This window comes from Gossypium arboreum, chromosome 5, assembly GCF_025698485.1.
Source record: "Gossypium arboreum isolate Shixiya-1 chromosome 5, ASM2569848v2, whole genome shotgun sequence".
Lineage (NCBI taxonomy): Eukaryota > Viridiplantae > Streptophyta > Magnoliopsida > Malvales > Malvaceae > Gossypium > Gossypium arboreum.
In genome coordinates this window covers 43,201,871-43,212,207 of record NC_069074.1, presented here as the reverse complement: position 1 = coordinate 43,212,207, position 10,337 = coordinate 43,201,871, and the positions used below count along the sequence as shown (strand labels likewise).

Here is a 10,337-nt window from a genome sequence, read left to right as displayed (position 1 = left end):
GTTCTTTTCCATAAAACCTGTCCTAAAAACCAAATCGTTTCAGCTTACTGTGGTAAAGTTTTCCCAAAAATTCCTTTTTAAAACAACCACGTGCGCACACGGATACGTAAAAACACAGGCTGAGTTTTTGTAAACCTGACTCTGATACCACTAAATGTAACATCCCAAACCTGGCCTAAGAGTTTAAATCGAATCCCAGATGTCACATTGATCATCAAAGTGATCATAGGTAATTTTTACAAAACAACTGATATGCCAAATCGTGTTATTTAATCGTTTAATAACCAATCATAAAAATTACATTTAAGGTTGTGTATATATATATATATATATAAGCGAAGTAAAACTTACAATAAAATGAATAAAACTTAAATCGAAATTTGTACCACAGTTTTATAAAACTTTACATTTCGAAACTGAATAACTGATAGAAGCTGAAAATGTAACTAATACTGAATTTTCACCAAGACTGTCCGAGACCTCCGCACACTGAGTCCAGCGTTAAAATTTTGAGAATATACCTGAAAAAGAAACACTAAGGGGGTGAGCTACACGAGCTCAGTGTGAGTTCGAATTAAGACAAAGAACAGAAATACAATATTCAAATCAGAAGCACAATAGAATTTCAAACACATACAGAGTCAGAGAGTGTGCTTGGAACTAACGTCCTAGTCAAACGTAATAACCAGAGTACACCAAACTTACACAGAAAACTCTACACGAGTGATGGACAAACAACTAATATTACAAACAAAACTCACAGACAGATGCAAATGAAATGCAGTCAGATGATAAAATCTGCCCATCTAGCCAACAAACCTCTCCGTCCCTTGATCACACCCCAAAAGAGTTGTTAAAGCTCATCCAACCAATCACACCAATTAGGATCTTGAAAGGCCCATCCAACCCTACACACCACAAATGTGGACTAAGCCACTCAGATAATGATACGCAGCAGGGCTAGCGTATATGCTGTATAGTGCAATGCGGTAGTCTATTGTATAAACGAGTTATAGTTAAACTGCCAAATTAGATAATAGTACGCAGCAAAGTTGACGCTCATGTTATACTGTGCGATGAATTATTGTACGAGTAAATTGCAGTAGAACTAGCAGATCAAATCAGAATTAAAATCAGACTCACTTCTCTTCACAAACCTACCCAAAATCATTAACTTTATGCAAATGTATGCAGGTACACAAATTCAGAAAATAGAGAGACTTACATCGTCAGTCAGACGGAACAGATATGCAATACACCCTGAAACCAAATTTTCAATCATACATCACATACAATCATCTCAGATATCAAGTCTTGAACACCCTCACTAAACTTAGCTAAGGGTCGGAGCACACGCAAACACATATTTAGCTCCGAAATACAAATAGAACCAATATAAGTATCTTAAAGCCACATGCCTGTGTGCTCTGGCCGTATGGTAATGCCTAAGCCGTGTGGGAGATCAAAAGCTCATGTGAGGAGGGCCACACAGCCGTGTGACTAAGGCACACGCCCGTGTGGACCAGGGACATGGCCATGGGGACAAGCCATGTAACTCTCTGTCCATTTACACTAAATCTGAGTACAGGGCTGACATGGTCATGTGAGGGTCCAAAATGCCCGTATGCCCACTAGACACGGTCGTGTGTCCAAAACACGCGCTCGTGTGGGATCCTTAAATCCCTAAATTAGCCAAACAACCATGTGGCCAGGCTGTGTGGCACCAAATCACCCAAACCCTAATTCCCAAACTCACACGCTAATGTATCGAAAGGACATGTCATGTGAAAATTGTCTAATATCCCCAAATCGACCACACAGCTGTGTTGCATCCAAAATAGCCTGAAAACCCTAATTCTTATTTCCACACGGCCCTATGATCTGACACTCGCCTGTGTGGCCATGAAAAAACCCCAAACAGCCTGCAAAAGAAGGATATTCGGTCACTAAATTGACCTTGAATCGTTAGGGCTCAGAAACACACTAACCAGAATGGTTTCCATGTCAATCAATGGTACTATTGAACCTCGACAATCAATTTCCTAGAAGACATCAACATTGCCACATTATATCAAAAGTCATTTTACAATTCACAAATAAAAAGAGTAGTTTCAAAACCCATACCTGTTTTAATAATAAAAAATGTCTCGATGCCGACTCGATGACAAAGAATAATGAAGCTCTACTGAAACCATAACACCACCGATTAAAAAAGAAAGAAGAAAAGAAAAGAAACAAAAGTCAAGAAGAAGAGAGAAAATAAAATGTGAAAAACAAAGTAAAAGTAATAATAATAATAATAATAAATAGGTAAATAATTAAACAATTATATATTAAATTAAAACAAAATAAAAGGCTCTCCAAAAATGTACTTCCAAGACTCAAACCCAGAACCTTAAGGTATAGTAGCACTCACCCAACCACCAGACCAGGTGGCCTATTCTGCCACTTAAACGAGCTATTAAACACAATAGCGCACCTTTCTCACAGACCTTAACCACAAAACCCAAAAACTTTTAGCCCCAAAATTTGGGGTGTTACAGCAACAATAAGATCCAACGTATCAGTCTTTGTTTTGCATCCTTCTTCGCAAAAAGATATATCAACACCGAGTGATTAGTAAATACGGTAACCTTTACACAAACAAGATAAGAATGAAACTTGTCGAAAGAAATAATTACAACCAATAATTCTTTCTTTGTGGTGGTAAAATTGATTTGAGCCTTTGTAAGAGTTTTGCTAGCATAATATATGGCATGAAATCTACTTATGTTATAAATGAACTTATATGTACTGTTGATGAACCTACTAACTTGTGAGCTTGATGGTGCTTGAATAAGCTTTTACTAAGCTATTGGTCTTGGTAATGATATCATGCTTATTCTATAAATTGTATTAATGAAACGATAAGTTATGTTTAAGTTTATATGAGCTTACTAAGAACTAGTTGCTTATGTAGTTACTTTTCTTTGTTTTAGAGATATTTAGAAGCTCGATCAGTTGGAAGCTCGTCGAAGACCTATCACACTATCCAGCAACCATTTCGGTAGTTTTTGTATGGCATGTATAGGATCTTTTGTAATGGTAGTTTATGAATGTGTTAATGGTGATTTGGTATGTTCATGCTTATAAAGTTTATGTTTGAATTTGATGAACTTTTAATACTTGTTTAAGTTATGTCATTTTGGCCATTCTTAAGTACTTCTATATAAGGCTCTATTGGTATGTATGTGATGGTTTGGAAATGGTCATTTGTGGTGGTTAAATGAATTAGGTTTGTATGCTTGCAATATGACAATATTGACTTGTTTGGGTAAATGATATTTTGGTATAATTATGGTGCCTTTGAATGGCATTGATACTACTAGAAAGAATATATGTTTTCTCCCTACTTATTGGTTAATTTGTTCCCATTTAGTTATCTTTAACACATATTTTAGCATTTTCAGTTCGGTGATTTACATTTTATAACTCAGTGGATCTTAGTTTATCTATCCTTAATTTTTTCATGTTTTGGTATTGATGTCACTGCATGAGTATTTTCAGATTGCACCCAAAATGATCGCTGCACCTGACAGCTGTCCAGATAGGAACAATGAACTGTCCCGTTTGGTACAACTAACTTGTACGTACAGAGGTAGCATGATTCTGATGAAAGAACACCTAGGTTATTTGGGGAAGAATATAAATATTCACATAAAAAGAAAAAAATGAGACTTTTTGGATTATCTTCTTCAACCTATCTATTGAAGCTTTCAGCTATGGTGACTTAAGTCTCCTAAGGAGGAACCAATGTGAAGGTGATGCAGACCAGCTCTTGATGAGGAGCCTTGAGTGCGGCAAAAAAGGGAATAGAGAGATTCTAGTCAGTTGTCTAGGAATAGTATTCTCCACTTGTTTCTTTTATTTTTCTTTTCCAAACGCTGGTGATTACTTTCTATTTCATGTTTGTACGAAAGTACACATGATTTATGGGTTAAATGTTATTTTATTCAATCTTGCTTCTACTTTTAATATTTGAGTTTGAATGTTTTTAGCATGGAAGTGTTATTGCGATCACTGACACTGGAAGGTGCAACAACAGTTCAAGCTAACAAGCATGACAATAGAAGTTGTTTGAGGATTAGAGGAATTTAATCCACTTGTTCTTAAAAGTGTTTCATTGCTATCATAGGAAAGGGTTGTTAATGTGCATGTTTAAGTCTTAGATTAAATATAGAAGTTAAGCTTTTTAAGATATTCATTGCAAACTATTGCATCGACAATCACATATCCTTTTATACCTTGTGAACACTTAGTATTCTGTTGAATATTCACGTTGGGGATCCCAGTTTATCATTATCGTATTTTACCTTATTATTTTCAAATTATTGCTTCAACACCTACTCTTACAATTTATCTCATCTCTATCCATTTATTGCACTGATATTGATAGACAAAAGACATCCATCCTCGTGGGATTGATATTCAACAGACTCATATCTATCTACTACTATACTTGCATCGACAGTGTACGCTTGCACATTATTACTGTGACATTAAACAGCCGATCAAGCATAGTGGTTAGATAAAATAGGATGTTTGAAATGGTATGTTAGGTGTGTTTGAATGATATTTTAAATCCCTTGAATGTATGCCCAAATGGTATGGATGGCTAGGTATGATTTGGCCTCGAAATGGAATGAATTTTGAGTCAAATTATGGATCACACGGCTTGGGCCACGACCTGTCACACAACTGTGTGACACACACGGCCTAGTGACATGATCGTGTGTCATTTGAAATTTCTTAATGTTTCAAGTTAGTAAATTCCAGGCCTAGCACACGGCGTGTTTGGTAACTCAGAGAGTTTGTAACATCCCGGAATAGGGCTTAGTCAGAATAGTGGTTTTGGAACCACAAATCCGAGGTTAAGAAATTATTTTAATATTATTTTGGGTGTTATAGCATGATTATATGAGAGCATAAAAATTTTGGCAAAATAATTTTAGCGATTGCTTGCTTAAATTTAAAAAAGGACTAAATCGCGTAAAGTGCTAAAATTATGTTCTATTAGTTAAATATGTTAAATAGCTAGATAATCAAAATTTTGGGTCTTTAAAGAGCAAATAGACCCTTAAAAATAGGATGGCTGGCCATAAGGGACAAGAAAGTTGAAAAGTCAAAAATTTGGTGGACATTAGGTGACTTTTTTGGTAATAAAATAAAATAAGGAAAAAGGTTGTCATCTTTTTCATTTTCTTCTTCTTCAACCACCAAAAATGGCAGCAAACATGGGGGTTTTGAGAGCTTAAACTTTCAGCCACTTATTTCCCTTGCAAGTAAGTGATTTTAAACATGGGGGTTTATTGAATTTTTATGGAAGAAAATGGTAATTGTGTGAAATGGATGGTAATTGTGTGAAATGTTTGAAATTGAGAGATGCTATAGGTATAAAAAGAATTCAACTAGGCTTGGGTAATAAGAAAATTTGATTAAAATCGATTTACGAGCCTAAGGGTAAAATCATAATTTTTCTGAAAGTCTAGGGGTAAAATGGTTATTTTTCCAAAGTATAAACTATAGAATGTATTGGTTAATATGATGATTAAATTAGTGAAATTTATCGTTGTAGATCAATAAAACTTTATAGATCAATAAAACTAAGATTTGGGCTTAAATTGAAAAATACGAGGTTATGGAATAAAATGGAGTATTTAGCCGAAATTGTATTCGAGGTAAGTCCGTGTGATTAAATAAGCATGATATCCTTATTATTGTTAATATACTTGAAATCTATCTTGCTATGATTGTATTGAATTATGTGTTAATGATATTGATTATGAGAAAGTGATCCCAAATGTTAATAACATTTATGTGATGATTGAATACATTGGAAATTGATGGAATATGATATTCCATTGAAACGAGTAAGTTGTACGTAAATATTACAAATTTATCATTATTATGCATTGTATGGTTAATTTTGCATAAAATGTTTGAATGTGGCTATGAGAAATGTATGATGAGACTTAATGTGATAAACTCTTGGTTGAACCCTAAGAATAGATTGGATATTCATGTCATGACATTTGGGTGATATGTGTGCTAGTGTAAGACATGTTTGGGACATGCATCGACCACAATATTAGAGTCAGTATAAAACCATGTCTGGGACATGGAATCGGCTTGATATGTGTTAGTGTAAGACCATGTCTGGGACATGGCATCGGCACCGACATATGAGAGCCAATGTAAGACCATGTTTGGGACATGGCATCGACCTCGATATATGAGAGTCAGTGTAAGACCATGTCTGGGACATATCATCGACTTTGATGTGTGAGCCAGTGTAAGACCATGTCCGAGACATGGCGTCGGCATCTTACCCTATGTTTGAGGCTTATTGAATATCCGGTAGTATTCCAAGTGGTTCAACTTGTAGCTCAAAGCGTGTGATGAAAGAGAGAAAGTAAGTATATGAGCATGTTGAAAAGGTGCAGGTATGTACTCGAAGCTCAAATAAGGATACAAATAAGTAAGCTATGCCTATGAGAATGAAATATTGATGACCTTATGATTATGGTTCTATGCTTATGATGTACCAATATGTATTTTTACCATAATGTTTAAAATGGTTTGCAAATGTGTTATAAGCTTAGTTACCATTATTGTACACTAAATAGTTTTGGGACAGCTGCAGTAGTCCAACTTGGAAAATACACCAAAAAATAGTGGAAAGAGGGTTGAAGATTGATTGAATATGGAATTAAATCTAATCGAGTCTAGTTTCTTATAAAGGAAACGGTGTAAGCAAAATAATTTCATATTATGAGATTTTTGAATTTGTGTGAGACAGAGTCAGAATGATTTTGAAATCCCCTATTCTGATTTGAGAAAATCATTGAAAATTTTAAAAAAATATTTATGTGTTATAATTTATATAATTAGAATTCTTAAGTAGTCTATTTTCAAGAGAAATAGACGGGAACATCATTCGAGTCCCGTACTATGAGATAATTAATTTTTAGTGAAGAGGGGTCGAAACTATTAGATAGTAAAAAAGAGGTATCTTTAAAGAATAAAATGTACTAATTGGCTGAACAAAACATTTTGAAAATATTATGGTAAGAAGATATTTCAGTCTAGTTTCAGGGAAAATTAGTGGAACTTAATTTGGAGTTCCGTAGCTCTAAATATAAATAATTTAATGACTATGACCTGAGAAAATAGCTTGACCCGAACATAAGTAAAAGTGCAAATATGGTTGTATTACCTTGAGGAGAAAGTTGATAATTGCTTATTATTTTTCATACGGTCTTACTAAGCTATAAAGCTTACTCCCTTCCTTTCCTTTTCTTTAGTGTTGTCAGGTTAGCTCAGGATTGGGATCGTCGGAGGCAGCATTACACTATCAAGCCATCATCTTTGGAATATTGATATTTGTTAAGCGTGTTCAAGTGAGTGGCATGTATAGGGACTAGGTTTTTATGATATGTGTTATTATGATTAGCCTAATGTATTGGTCTATATTGAGTTATTGGTATATGGCCAAGAGGTGTGTCGCCTAATGATTATGATTTGTGAACCTATCTATCTATGCTGTGTTCTAATGCTTGTGATGAGATGATGTCATTATGCTTGTTGGCCATATATAGTTGGTGTTAATGTTATGAATGTGTCTTAATAAGATATGCTAACCATTAAAATGGTGTCACGATATGTGTCCTTGGTTTGTATAAAGATGTGAAAGATTAAGGGTAACTCAAAGGCTTGGAAAATAGCTTAAGAGTTGGCCACACGGACTGAGACACAGCCGTGTGTCTCGGCCGTGTGAGGGACACGGCCTAAAGACACGGGTGTGTGCCTTGGTCGTGTGCCCCTAAATTGATGATGACATCATAACCAAAGAACTCCACGGGCAAGGGACACGGGCATGTCCCAAGCCACACTCACACGGCCTACCAACACGGACGTATGGCCCTGTTTCATGATGAAAATTTTCTAAGTCCTCAAACGTTTCTAAAGTTTCTGATTTAGTCTTGAACCACCCCGATGTATGTTTTAAGCCTCGTAAGCCAGTTTAAGGGACATCGTGGATGTGAATGAAAATTTTAAAATAGAACAAAATTTTATGGCCTGATTTTTGTTGAGTGCATATGTTTAAGTTCGGTAATGCCTCGTATCCTATCCCGGCATTGGACACGGGTAAGGGGTGTTACAGAGTTACATAACCATATGACCCTACTTAGTGAGTTACACGAGTGAGGACACGGGCTGCGACATGGTCGTGTTCCCCTTTGTTCGAATGTTACATAGCCTGGGCTATGTTACACGATCGTGTGACCCATATTTTCCACTTTTTCCAACTTTTTCCTAAATCTTCTATTTTGTTCGAAATTAGTCCCGAACTGCTTCTAAGCTATTTTTAGAGCCTTGAACACTCGATTTAAGGACCAAATGCATATTTTTGGTTGTATTTAATGTAATTTAATTAAGTAATGTTTAATTATTGTATTGAGATGTATTAAGGTTAAATGTTTTCTGATTGTATAGTTATGCTCTGTAACCATAATCTGGCGAAGGAGATGGGTTACGGGTGTTACACTCCTCATGAAAATCGTCGGTATTCTCTTGGTTTCCTATTGAGGATGGCTTTCTAGGCTACTCAGTAGTTTACCCGATCAGAGTGACTTTACTTTCATGTGCTCCTTCTCTTCCCTTCGAGGATTATCTTCAGTGTTACTAGGGATATTAGTGCCAATTTTTCTCTTAATGTCTTCCATAATGCTCATCAATTAGCTCATTTCATCTTCTAATTTAGTCAATTTTTTCACTGAATTGATGCACTCAGATTGCACCTGTTTCACACCTACCCTCATCGATTGCATTTCCTCCTCACTCTGATCCAAGTGTTGACCACATATTGTATGGTCATTTGGGTTGGCCCGTTCCTGAGGTTTTGCAAATAAGGAGGTTGGTAATTAGCATTTTTAATCTGGTTAGAATTTTAACCTCCTCATTGATTTTTGCCCCATATCAGGTTTGGGTGATCCTTCTATCCAGGATTATAAGTGTTCGAATAATGGTTTCTATCCTTATTCTCGATGTAGTTCACATCCTCGGTTGTATTATTAATGTAATAGAAGAGTGGTTTATCTCATCCATGTATAGATGATACGCTATTTAAAGACTCAATCTGGTTAAGTCTATCTACTAATTGTTGATATCTATCATCCTCTTGGACAGCCTTCACAGTAGCGAGTTTTTTCCGTACGTGTAACGTTCAATTGGCCACTAGTATGAAATCATTGTCATACTCTTTATTAATTCATATGCATCATCGTACGTCATATTCATTAAGGCTTCTCTTACAACTCCATTTATTCCTGATCATGCGTGCACATCCAACCCATTATAGAACATTTGCAATCGTAACCACTTAGGTAATTCATGGTGTGGGAATCTCTAAATTAGCATTTTAAAATGCTCCTATGCTTCGTCAAAACTTTCCCCTTCCAATTGTTTAAATGTTGCAATCTCTCTCCTCAGCTGGACTATTTTGCTAATAGGGAAGAACTTTTATAAGAATTTTCCTGTGAGTTCATCCCATGTCATAATAGATCCTATGCCTACGAATCTAACCAAGAGAAAGTGTTATCTATTAAGGAGAAGGGGAACAATCAAAGATGAATAGTGTCACCGGTGACCCCATTATATTCAAAAGTCTCACAAAGTTGAAGGAATCGTTTTAAATCTAATTTAGGTCCTCCATCATTGTGCCTCTGAACTGCAAGTTGTTCTAGATCATCTAGATCATTGCTAGTTTGATCTTGAAATTATTGGCTGAAATAGTACTCCTTGAACCATGTCTAGTTTTGTAGTGCATATTCTCTTAGAGTTATTTCGTTACGTGCCAATTTGCTTGTAGTTGTAGTGGTGGTAGATCTTCTAGGTTATTATAGTTAACTTCATCGAACAATGGATTGTCTCGTGGTGGTAAATTACTTGCAGCAGGTAGTTGGTTCTGCATCTGTTGTTGATGCTATTGTTGCTGCTATCGATGATTCCTACGAATTATTCTTTCTAGATCTATGATTGGCTCTATAGGTGTTCCCCTACTATGAGTCATAAAATAAACCCAAAGAGAATAAAGAAGTTAGAAAAATAAGAAAATAAAATCGTAGCTATAATTTAGAAATTTTCTAATTATTCTATTAAAATGCAAAAATTAAAATCAATTTAGTAACGTTACCTCCCTGACAACAACGCCAACAACTTAACCGCCTCTGGACATAACAACATCCAGAGTAGAAATCCTGTATAAAATATGTAGAAAGGCGGTGTCCACAAGTATA

At 35.6% G+C, this 10,337-nt stretch overlaps 1 non-coding gene across 1 annotated transcript; it reads left to right on the top strand.

Moving 5' to 3' along the window:
* Positions 1-9,427: 9,427 nt before the first annotated feature.
* On the top strand, positions 9,428-9,533 carry LOC128293573 (small nucleolar RNA R71). The gene has a single exon (XR_008283754.1). It is a non-coding gene; the product is annotated as a small nucleolar RNA R71 (small nucleolar RNA).
* Positions 9,534-10,337: the final 804 nt, after the last annotated feature.